The sequence below is a fragment of the Haliotis asinina genome, chromosome 7 (genome assembly GCF_037392515.1).
Source record: "Haliotis asinina isolate JCU_RB_2024 chromosome 7, JCU_Hal_asi_v2, whole genome shotgun sequence".
Lineage (NCBI taxonomy): Eukaryota > Metazoa > Mollusca > Gastropoda > Lepetellida > Haliotidae > Haliotis > Haliotis asinina.
The window spans coordinates 51,484,513-51,497,387 of NC_090286.1; the positions used below are offsets into that span (position 1 = coordinate 51,484,513).

Sequence of the window (12,875 nt, forward strand, 5' to 3'; positions counted from 1 at the left end):
ATGAAGGGCTGTCCAGTGAAGATATTCCCGTTATAGTCTATACTGTGTATAAAAGTGCATGAAGGACTGTCCAGTGAAGATATTCCCGTCATAGTCTATACTGTGTATAGGGGTGCATGAAGGACTGTCCAGTGACGATATTCCCGTTATAGTCTACACTGTGTATAGGGGTGCATGAAGGACTGTCCAGTGGAGATATTCCCGTTATAGTCTACACTGTGTATAGGGGTGCATGAAGGACTGTCCAGTGAAGATATTCCCGTTGTAGTCTACACTGTGTATAGGGGTGCATGAAGGACTGTCCAGTGAAGATATTCCCGATATAGTCTATACTGTGTATAGGGGTGCATGAAGGACTGTCCAGTGAAGATATTCCCGTTATAGTCTATACTGTGTATAGAAGTGCATGAAGGGCTGTCCAGTGAAGATATTCCCGTTATAGTCTACACTGTGTATAGAAGTGCATGAAGGACTGTCCAGTGAAGATATTCCCGTTCTAGTCTATGCTGTGTATAGAAGTGCATGAAGGACTGTCCAGTGAAGATATTCCCGTTATAGTCTATACTGTGTATAGAAGTGCATGAAGGACTGTCCAGTGACGATATTCCCGTTATAGTCTATACTGTGTATAGAAGTGCATGAAGGACTGTCCAGTGACGATATTCCCGTTATAGTCTATACTGTGTATAGGGGTGCATGAAGGACTGTCCAGTGAAGATATTCCCGTTATAGTCTATACTGTGTATAGGGGTGCATGAAGGACTGTCCAGTGAAGATATTCCCGTTATAGTCTATACTGTGTTTAGAAGTGCATGAAGGACTGTCCAGTGAAGATATTCCCGTTATAGTCTACACTGTGTATAGAAGTGCATGAAGGGCTGTCCAGTGAAGATATTCCCGTTATAGTCTACACTGTGTATAGGGGTGCATGAAGGACTGTCCAGTGGAGATATTCCCGTTATAGTCTATACTGTGTATAGGGGTGCATGAAGGACTGTCCAGTGACGATATTCCCGTTATAGTCTATACTGTGTATAGGGGTGCATGAAGGACTGTCCAGTGAAGATATTCCCGTTATAGTCTATACTGTGTATAGAAGTGCATGAAGGACTGTCCAGTGAAGATATTCCCGTTATAGTCTATACTGTGTATAGAAGTGCATGAAGGACTGTCCAGTGAAGATATTCCCGTTATAGTCTATACTGTGTATAGAAGTGCATGAAGGGCTGTCCAGTGAAGATATTCCCGTTATAGTCTATACTGTGTATTGGGGTGCATGAAGGGCTGTCCAGTGAAGATATTCCCGTTATAGTCTATACTGTGTATAGGGGTGCATGAAGGACTGTCCAGAGGAAGATATTCCGGTTATAGTCTATACTGTGTATAGAAGTGCATGAAGGACTGTCCAGTGAAGATATTCCCGTTATAGTCTACACTGTGTATAGAAGTGCATGAAGGACTGTCCAGTGAAGATATTCCCGTTATAGTCTACACTGTGTATAGGGGTGCATGAACGACTGTCCAGTGAAGATATTCCCGTTATAGTCTATACTGTGTATAGGGGTGCATGAAGGACTGTCCAGAGGAAGATATTCCGGTTATAGTCTATACTGTGTATAGAAGTGCATGAAGGACTGTCCAGTGAAGATATTCCCGTTATAGTCTATACTGTGTATAGAAGTGCATGAAGGACTGTCCAGTGAAGATATTCCCGTTATAGTCTATACTGTGTATAGGGGTGCATGAAGGGCTGTCCAGTGAAGATATTCCCGTTATAGTCTATACTGTGTATAGGGGTGCATGAAGGACTGTCCAGTGACGATATTCCCGTTATAGTCTATACTGTGTATAGAAGTGCATGAAGGACTGTCCAGTGAAGATATTCCCGTTATAGTCTATGCTGTGTATAGAAGTGCATGAAGGACTGTCCAGAGGAAGATATTCCCGTTATAGTCTATACTGTGTATAGGGGTGCATGAAGGACTGTCCAGTGGAAGATATTCCCGTTATAGTCTATACTGTGTATAGAAGTGCATGAAGGGCTGTCCAGTGAAGATATTCCCGTTATAGTCTATACTGTGTATAAAAGTGCACGAAGGACTGTCCAGTGAAGATATTCCCGTCATAGTCTATACTGTGTATAGGGGTGCATGAAGGACTGTCCAGTGACGATATTCCCGTTATAGTCTATACTGTGTATAGGGGTGCATGAAGGACTGTCCAGTGGAGATATTCCCGTTATAGTCTACACTGTGTATAGGGGTGCATGAAGGACTGTCCAGTGAAGATATTCCCGTTGTAGTCTACACTGTGTATAGGGGTGCATGAAGGACTGTCCAGTGAAGATATTCCCGTTATAGTCTATACTGTGTATAGAAGTGCATGAAGGACTGTCCAGTGAAGATATTCCCGATATAGTCTATACTGTGTATAGGGGTGCATGAAGGACTGTCCAGTGAAGATATTCCCGTTATAGTCTATATTGTGTATAGAAGTGCATGAAGGGCTGTCCAGTGAAGATATTCCCGTTATAGTCTACACTGTGTATAGAAGTGCATAAAGGACTGTCCAGTGAAGATATTCCCGTTCTAGTCTATGCTGTGTACAGAAGTGCATGAAGGACTGTCCAGTGACGATATTCCCGTTATAGTCTATACTGTGTATAGAAGTGCATGAAGGACTGTCCAGTGACGATATTCCCGTTATAGTCTATACTGTGTATAGAAGTGCATGAAGGACTGTCCAGTGACGATATTCCCGTTATAGTCTATACTGTGTATAGGGGTGCATGAAGGACTGTCCAGTGAAGATATTCCCGTTATAGTCTATACTGTGTATAGGGGTGCATGAAGGACTGTCCAGTGAAGATATTCCCGTTATAGTCTATACTGTGTATAGAAGTGCATGAAGGACTGTCCAGTGAAGATATTCCCGTTATAGTCTACACTGTGTATATAAGTGCATGAAGGGCTGTCCAGTGAAGATATTCCCGTTATAGTCTATACTGTGTATAGGGGTGCATGAAGGGCTGTCCAGTGAAGATGTTCCCGTTATAGTCTACACTGTGTATAGGGGTGCATGAAGGACTGTCCAGTGAAGATATTCCCGTTATAGTCTATGCTGTGTATAGAAGTGCATGAAGGACTGTCCAGAGGAAGATATTCCCGTTGTAGTCTATACTGTGTATAGGGGTGCATGAAGGACTGTCCAGTGGAAGGTATTCCCGTTATAGTCTACACTGTGTATAGAAGTGCATGAAGGGCTGTCCATTGAAGATATTCCCGTTATAGTCTATACTGTGTATAGGGGTGCATGAAGGGCTGTCCAGTGAAGATATTCCCGTTATAGTCTATACTGTGTATAGGGGTGCATGAAGGACTGTCCAGAGGAAGATATTCCCGTTATAGCCTATACTGTGTATAGAAGTGCATGAAGGACTGTCCAGTGAAGATATTCCCGTTACAGTCTATACTGTGTATAGAAGTGCATGAAGGACTGTCCAGTGAAGATATTCCCGTTATAGTCTATACTGTGTATAGAAGTGCATGAAGGACTGTCCAGTGAAGATATTCCCGTTATAGTCTATACTGTGTATAGGGGTGCATGAAGGACTGTCCAGTGAAGATATTCTCGTTATAGTCTACACTGTGTATAGGGGTGCATGAAGGACTGTCCAGTGAAGATATTCCCATTATAGTCTATACTGTGTATAGAAGTGCATGAAGGGCTGTCCAGTGAAGATATTCCCGTTATAGTCTATACTGTGTATAGGGGTGCATGAAGGGCTGTCCAGTGAAGATATTCCCGTTATAGTCTATACTGTGTATAGGGGTGCATGAAGGACTGTCCAGAGGAAGATATTCCGGTTATAGTCTATACTGTGTATAGAAGTGCATGAAGGACTGTCCAGTGAAGATATTCCCGTTATAGTCTATACTGTGTATAGAAGTGCATGAAGGACTGTCCAGTGAAGATATTCCCGTTATAGTCTACACTGTGTATAGGGGTGCATGAAGGACTGTCCAGTGAAGATATTCCCGTTATAGTCTATACTGTGTATAGGGGTGCATGAAGGACTGTCCAGAGGAAGATATTCCGGTTATAGTCTATACTGTGTATAGAAGTGCATGAAGGACTGTCCAGTGAAGATATTCCCGTTATAGTCTATACTGTGTATAGAAGTGCATGAAGGACTGTCCAGTGAAGATATTCCCGTTATAGTCTATACTGTGTATAGGGGTGCATGAAGGGCTGTCCAGTGAAGATATTCCCGTTATAGTCTATACTGTGTATAGGGGTGCATGAAGGACTGTCCAGTGACGATATTCCCGTTATAGTCTACACTGTGTATAGGGGTGCATGAAGGACTGTCCAGTGAAGATATTCCCGTTATAGTCTATGCTGTGTATAGAAGTGCATGAAGGACTGTCCAGAGGAAGATATTCCCGTTATAGTCTATACTGTGTATAGGGGTGCATGAAGGACTGTCCAGTGGAAGATATTCCCGTTATAGTCTATACTGTGTATAGAAGTGCATGAAGGGCTGTCCAGTGAAGATATTCCCGTTATAGTCTATACTGTGTATAAAAGTGCATGAAGGACTGTCCAGTGAAGATATTCCCGTTATAGTCTATACTGTGTATAGGGGTGCATGAAGGACTGTCCAGTGACGATATTCCCGTTATAGTCTACACTGTGTATAGGGGTGCATGAAGGACTGTCCAGTGGAGATATTCCCGTTATAGTCTATACTGTGTATAGGGGTGCATGAAGGACTGTCCAGTGACGATATTCCCGTTATAGTCTATACTGTGTATAGGGGTGCATGAAGGACTGTCCAGTGAAGATATTCCCGTTATAGTCTATACTGTGTATAGAAGTGCATGAAGGACTGTCCAGTGAAGATATTCCCGTTATAGTCTATGCTGTGTATAGAAGTGCATGAAGGACTGTCCAGAGGAAGATATTCCCGATATAGTCTATACTGTGTATAGGGGTGCATGAAGGACTGTCCAGTGAAGATATTCCCGTTATAGTCTATACTGTGTATAGAAGTGCATGAAGGACTGTCCAGTGAAGATATTCCCGTTATAGTCTATGCTGTGTATAGAAGTGCATGAAGGACTGTCCAGTGAAGATATTCCCGTTATAGTCTATACTGTGTATAGGGGTGCATGAAGGGCTGTCCAGTGAAGATATTCCCGTAACAGTCTATACTGTGTATAGAAGTGCATGAAGGGCTGTCCAGTGAAGATATTCCCGTTATAGTCTACACTGTGTATAAAAGTGCATGAAGGGCTGTCCAGTGAAGATGTTCCCGTAATAGTCTATACTGTGTATAGGGGTGCATGAAGGACTGTCCAGTGACGATATTCCCGTTATAGTCTACACTGTGTATAGAAGTGCATTAAGGACTGTCCAGTGAAGATATTCCCGTTATAGTCTATGCTGTGTATAGAAGTGCATGAAGGACTGTCCAGAGGAAGATATTCCCGTTATAGTCTATACTGTGTATAGGGGTGCATGAAGGACTGTCCAGTGGAAGATATTCCCCTTATAGTCTACACTGTGTATAGAAGTGCATGAAGGGCTGTCCAGTGAAGATATTCCCGTTATAGTCTATACTGTGTATAAAAGTGCATGAAGGACTGTCCAGTGAAGATATTCCCGTTATAGTCTATACTGTGTATAGGGGTGCATGAAGGACTGTCCAGTGACGATATTCCCGTTTGAGTCTACACTGTGTATAGGGGTGCATGAAGGACTGTCCAGTGAAGATATTCCCGTTATAGTCTATACTGTGTATAGGGGTGCATGAAGGACTGTCCAGTGAAGATATTCCCGTTATAGTCTACACTGTGTATAGGGGTGCATGAAGGACTGTCCAGTGGAGATATTCCCGTTATAGTCTATACTGTGTATAGGGGTGCATGAAGGACTGTCCAGTGAAGATATTCCCGTTATAGTCTATACTGTGTATAGGGGTGCATGAAGGACTGTCCAGTGAAGATATTCCCGTTATAGCCTACACTGTGTATAGGGGTGCATGAAGGACTGTCCAGTGGAGATATTCCCGTTATAGTCTATACTGTGTATAGGGGTGCATGAAGGACTGTCCAGTGACGATATTCCCGTTTGAGTCTACACTGTGTATAGGGGTGCATGAAGGACTGTCCAGTGAAGATATTCCCGTTATAGTCTATACTGTGTATAGGGGTGCATGAAGGACTGTCCAGTGACGATATTCCCGTTATAGTCTACACTGTGTATAGGGGTGCATGAAGGACTGTCCAGTGGAGATATTCCCGTTATAGTCTATACTGTGTATAGGGGTGCATGAAGGACTGTCCAGTGACGATATTCCCGTTATAGTCTATACTGTGTATAGGGGTGCATGAAGGACTGTCCAGTGAAGATATTCCCGTTATAGTCTATACTGTGTATAGAAGTGCATGAAGGACTGTCCAGTGAAGATATTCCCGTTATAGTCTATGCTGTGTATAGAAGTGCATGAAGGACTGTCCAGAGGAAGATATTCCCGTTATAGTCTATACTGTGTATAGGGGTGCATGAAGGACTGTCCAGTGAAGATATTCCCGTTATAGTCTATACTGTGTATAGAAGTGCATGAAGGACTGTCCAGTGAAGATATTCCCGTTATAGTCTATGCTGTGTATAGAAGTGCATGAAGGACTGTCCAGTGAAGATATTCCCGTTATAGTCTATACTGTGTATAGGGGTGCATGAAGGGCTGTCCAGTGAAGATATTCCCGTAACAGTCTATACTGTGTATAGAAGTGCATGAAGGGCTGTCCAGTGAAGATATTCCCGTTATAGTCTACACTGTGTATAAAAGTGCATGAAGGGCTGTCCAGTGAAGATGTTCCCGTAATAGTCTATACTGTGTATAGGGGTGCATGAAGGACTGTCCAGTGACGATATTCCCGTTATAGTCTACACTGTGTATAGAAGTGCATTAAGGACTGTCCAGTGAAGATATTCCCGTTATAGTCTATGCTGTGTATAGAAGTGCATGAAGGACTGTCCAGAGGAAGATATTCCCGTTATAGTCTATACTGTGTATAGGGGTGCATGAAGGACTGTCCAGTGGAAGATATTCCCCTTATAGTCTACACTGTGTATAGAAGTGCATGAAGGGCTGTCCAGTGAAGATATTCCCGTTATAGTCTATACTGTGTATAAAAGTGCATGAAGGACTGTCCAGTGAAGATATTCCCGTTATAGTCTATACTGTGTATAGGGGTGCATGAAGGACTGTCCAGTGACGATATTCCCGTTTGAGTCTACACTGTGTATAGGGGTGCATGAAGGACTGTCCAGTGAAGATATTCCCGTTATAGTCTATACTGTGTATAGGGGTGCATGAAGGACTGTCCAGTGAAGATATTCCCGTTATAGTCTACACTGTGTATAGGGGTGCATGAAGGACTGTCCAGTGGAGATATTCCCGTTATAGTCTATACTGTGTATAGGGGTGCATGAAGGACTGTCCAGTGAAGATATTCCCGTTATAGTCTATACTGTGTATAGGGGTGCATGAAGGACTGTCCAGTGAAGATATTCCCGTTATAGCCTACACTGTGTATAGGGGTGCATGAAGGACTGTCCAGTGGAGATATTCCCGTTATAGTCTATACTGTGTATAGGGGTGCATGAAGGACTGTCCAGTGACGATATTCCCGTTTGAGTCTACACTGTGTATAGGGGTGCATGAAGGACTGTCCAGTGAAGATATTCCCGTTATAGTCTATACTGTGTATAGGGGTGCATGAAGGACTGTCCAGTGACGATATTCCCGTTATAGTCTACACTGTGTATAGGGGTGCATGAAGGACTGTCCAGTGGAGATATTCCCGTTATAGTCTATACTGTGTATAGGGGTGCATGAAGGACTGTCCAGTGACGATATTCCCGTTATAGTCTATACTGTGTATAGGGGTGCATGAAGGACTGTCCAGTGAAGATATTCCCGTTATAGTCTATACTGTGTATAGAAGTGCATGAAGGACTGTCCAGTGAAGATATTCCCGTTATAGTCTATGCTGTGTATAGAAGTGCATGAAGGACTGTCCAGAGGAAGATATTCCCGTTATAGTCTATACTGTGTATAGGGGTGCATGAAGGACTGTCCAGTGAAGATATTCCCGTTATAGTCTATACTGTGTATAGAAGTGCATGAAGGACTGTCCAGTGAAGATATTCCCGTTATAGTCTATGCTGTGTATAGAAGTGCATGAAGGACTGTCCAGTGAAGATATTCCCGTTATAGTCTATACTGTGTATAGGGGTGCATGAAGGGCTGTCCAGTGAAGATATTCCCGTAACAGTCTATACTGTGTATAGAAGTGCATGAAGGGCTGTCCAGTGAAGATATTCCCGTTATAGTCTACACTGTGTATAAAAGTGCATGAAGGGCTGTCCAGTGAAGATGTTCCCGTAATAGTCTATACTGTGTATAGGGGTGCATGAAGGACTGTCCAGTGACGATATTCCCGTTATAGTCTACACTGTGTATAGAAGTGCATTAAGGACTGTCCAGTGAAGATATTCCCGTTATAGTCTATGCTGTGTATAGAAGTGCATGAAGGACTGTCCAGAGGAAGATATTCCCGTTATAGTCTATACTGTGTATAGGGGTGCATGAAGGACTGTCCAGTGGAACATATTCCCCTTATAGTCTACACTGTGTATAGAAGTGCATGAAGGGCTGTCCAGTGAAGATATTCCCGTTATAGTCTATACTGTGTATAAAAGTGCATGAAGGACTGTCCAGTGAAGATATTCCCGTTATAGTCTATACTGTGTATAGGGGTGCATGAAGGACTGTCCAGTGACGATATTCCCGTTTGAGTCTACACTGTGTATAGGGGTGCATGAAGGACTGTCCAGTGAAGATATTCCCGTTATAGTCTATACTGTGTATAGGGGTGCATGAAGGACTGTCCAGTGAAGATATTCCCGTTATAGTCTATACTGTGTATTGGGGTGCATGAAGGGCTGTCCAGTGAAGATATTCCCGTTATAGTCTATACTGTGTATAAAAGTGCATGAAGGGCTGTCCAGTGAAGATATTCCCGTTATAGTCTATACTGTGTATAGGGGTGCATGAAGGACTGTCCAGTGACGATATTCCCGTTATAGTCTACACTGTGTATAGAAGTGGATGAAGGACTGTCCAGTGAAGATATTCCCGTTATAGTCTATGCTGTGTATAGAAGTGCATGAAGGACTGTCCAGAGGAAGATATTCCCGTTATAGTCTATACTGTGTATAGGGGTGCATGAAGGACTGTCCAGTGAAGATATTCCCGTTATAGTCTATACTGTGTATAGGGGTGCATGAAGGACTGTCCAGTGAAGATATTCCCGTTATAGTCTATACTGTGTATAGGGGTGCATGAAGGGCTGTCCAGTGAAGATATTCCCGTTATAGTCTATACTGTGTATAAAAGTGCATGAAGGACTGTCCAGTGAAGATATTCCCGTTATAGTCTATACTGTGTATAGGGGTGCATGAAGGACTGTCCAGTGACGATATTCCCGTTATAGTCTACACTGTGTATAGAAGTGCATGAAGGACTGTCCAGTGAAGATATTCCCGTTATAGTCTATGCTGTGTTTAGAAGTGCATGAAGGACTGTCCAGAGGAAGATATTCCCGTTATAGTCTATACTGTGTATAGGGGTGCATGAAGGACTGTCCAGTGGAAGATGTTCCCGTTATAGTCTATACTGTGTATAGAAGTGCATGAAGGGCTGTCCAGTGAAGATATTCCCGTTATAGTCTATACTGTGTATAAAAGTGCATGAAGGACTGTCCAGTGACGATATTCCCGTTATAGTCTATACTGTGTATAGGGGTGCATGAAGGACAGTCCAGTGGAGATATTCCCGTTATAGTCTATACTGTGTATAGGGGTGCATGAAGGACTGTCCAGTGAAGATATTCCCGTTATAGTCTATACTGTGTATAGGGGTGCATGAAGGACTGTCCAGTGAAGATATTCCCGTTATAGTCTATACTGTGTATATTGGTGCATGAAGGACTGTCCAGTGAAGATATTCCCGTTATAGTCTATACTGTGTATAGGGGTGCATGAAGGACTGTCCAGTGAAGATATTCCCGTTATAGTCTATACTGTGTAGAGAAGTGCATGAAGGACTGTCCAGAGGAAGATATTCCCGTTATAGTCTATACTGTGTATATTGGTGCATGAAGGACTGTCCAGTGACGATTTTCCCATTATAGTCTATACTGTGTATAGGGGTGCATGAAGGACTGTCCAGTGAAGATATTCCCGTTGTAGTCTATACTGTGTATATAAGTGCATGAAGGGCTGTCTAGTGACGATATTCCCGTTATAGTCTATACTGTGTATAGGGGTGCGTGAAGGACTGTCCAGTGAAGATATTCCCGTTATAGTCTACACTGTGTATAGGGGTGCATGAAGGACTGTCCAGTGAAGATATTCCCGTTATAGTCTATACTGTGTATAGGGGTGCATGAAGGACTGTCCAGTGAAGATATTCCCGTTATAGTCTACACTGTGTATAGGGGTGCATGAAGGACTGTCCAGTGAAGATATTCCCGTTATAGTCTATGCTGTGTATAGAAGTGCATGAAGGACTGTCCAGAGGAAGATATTCCCGTTGTAGTCTATACTGTGTATAGGGGTGCATGAAGGACTGTCCAGTGGAAGGTATTCCCGTTATAGTCTATACTGTGTATAGAAGTGCATGAAGGGCTGTCCAGTGAAGATATTCCCGTGATAGTCTATACTGTGTATAGGGGTGCATGAAGGGCTGTCCAGTGAAGATATTCCCGTTATAGTCTATACTGTGTATAGGGGTGCATGAAGGACTGTCCAGAGGAAGATATTCCCGTTATAGTCTATACTGTGTATAGAAGTGCATGAAGGACTGTCCAGTGAAGATATTCCCGTTATAGTCTATACTGTGTATAGAAGTGGATGAAGGACTGTCCAGTGAAGATATTCCCGTTATAGTCTATGCTGTGTATAGAAGTGCATGAAGGACTGTCCAGAGGAAGATATTCCCGTTATAGTCTATACTGTGTATAGGGGTGCATGAAGGACTGTCCAGTGAAGATATTCCCGTTATAGTCTATACTGTGTATAGGGGTGCATGAAGGACTGTCCAGTGAAGATATTCCCGTTATAGTCTATACTGTGTATAGGGGTGCATGAAGGGCTGTCCAGTGAAGATATTCCCGTTATAGTCTATACTGTGTATAAAAGTGCATGAAGGACTGTCCAGTGAAGATATTCCCGTTATAGTCTATACTGTGTATAGGGGTGCATGAAGGACTGTCCAGTGACGATATTCCCGTTATAGTCTACACTGTGTATAGAAGTGCATGAAGGACTGTCCAGTGAAGATATTCCCGTTATAGTCTATGCTGTGTTTAGAAGTGCATGAAGGACTGTCCAGAGGAAGATATTCCCGTTATAGTCTATACTGTGTATAGGGGTGCATGAAGGACTGTCCAGTGGAAGATGTTCCCGTTATAGTCTATACTGTGTATAGAAGTGCATGAAGGGCTGTCCAGTGAAGATATTCCCGTTATAGTCTATACTGTGTATAAAAGTGCATGAAGGACTGTCCAGTGACGATATTCCCGTTATAGTCTATACTGTGTATAGGGGTGCATGAAGGACAGTCCAGTGGAGATATTCCCATTATAGTCTATACTGTGTATAGGGGTGCATGAAGGACTGTCCAGTGAAGATATTCCCGTTATAGTCTATACTGTGTATAGGGGTGCATGAAGGACTGTCCAGTGAAGATATTCCCGTTATAGTCTATACTGTGTATATTGGTGCATGAAGGACTGTCCAGTGAAGATATTCCCGTTATAGTCTATACTGTGTATAGGGGTGCATGAAGGACTGTCCAGTGAAGATATTCCCGTTATAGTCTATACTGTGTAGAGAAGTGCATGAAGGACTGTCCAGAGGAAGATATTCCCGTTATAGTCTATACTGTGTATATTGGTGCATGAAGGACTGTCCAGTGACGATATTCCCATTATAGTCTATACTGTGTATAGGGGTGCATGAAGGACTGTCCAGTGAAGATATTCCCGTTGTAGTCTATACTGTGTATATAAGTGCATGAAGGGCTGTCTAGTGACGATATTCCCGTTATAGTCTATACTGTGTATAGGGGTGCGTGAAGGACTGTCCAGTGAAGATATTCCCGTTATAGTCTACACTGTGTATAGGGGTGCATGAAGGACTGTCCAGTGAAGATATTCCCGTTATAGTCTATACTGTGTATAGGGGTGCATGAAGGACTGTCCAGTGAAGATATTCCCGTTATAGTCTACACTGTGTATAGGGGTGCATGAAGGACTGTCCAGTGAAGATATTCCCGTTATAGTCTATGCTGTGTATAGAAGTGCATGAAGGACTGTCCAGAGGAAGATATTCCCGTTATAGTCTATACTGTGTATAGGGGTGCATGAAGGACTGTCCAGTGGAAGGTATTCCCGTTACAGTCTATACTGTGTATAGAAGTGCATGAAGGGCTGTCCAGTGAAGATATTCCCGTTATAGTCTATACTGTGTATAGGGGTGCATGAAGGGCTGTCCAGTGAAGATATTCCCGTTATAGTCTATACTGTGTATAGGGGTGCATGAAGGACTGTCCAGAGGAAGATATTCCCGTTATAGTCTATACTGTGTATAGAAGTGCATGAAGGACTGTCCAGTGAAGATATTCCCGTTATAGTCTACACTGTGTATAGAAGTGCATGAAGGACTGTCCAGTGAAGATATTCCGGTTATAGTCTACACTGTGTATAGAAGTGGATGAAGGACTGTCCAGTGAAGAT

At 42.9% G+C, this 12,875-nt stretch overlaps 1 protein-coding gene across 1 annotated transcript in view; it reads right to left on the bottom strand.

The window, feature by feature from the left end:
* LOC137291586 (multiple epidermal growth factor-like domains protein 11) overlaps positions 1-12,875 on the bottom strand; it is a 156,585-nt gene that overhangs the window by 94,651 nt on the left and 49,059 nt on the right. The gene's annotated exons all lie outside the window — the stretch shown is intronic.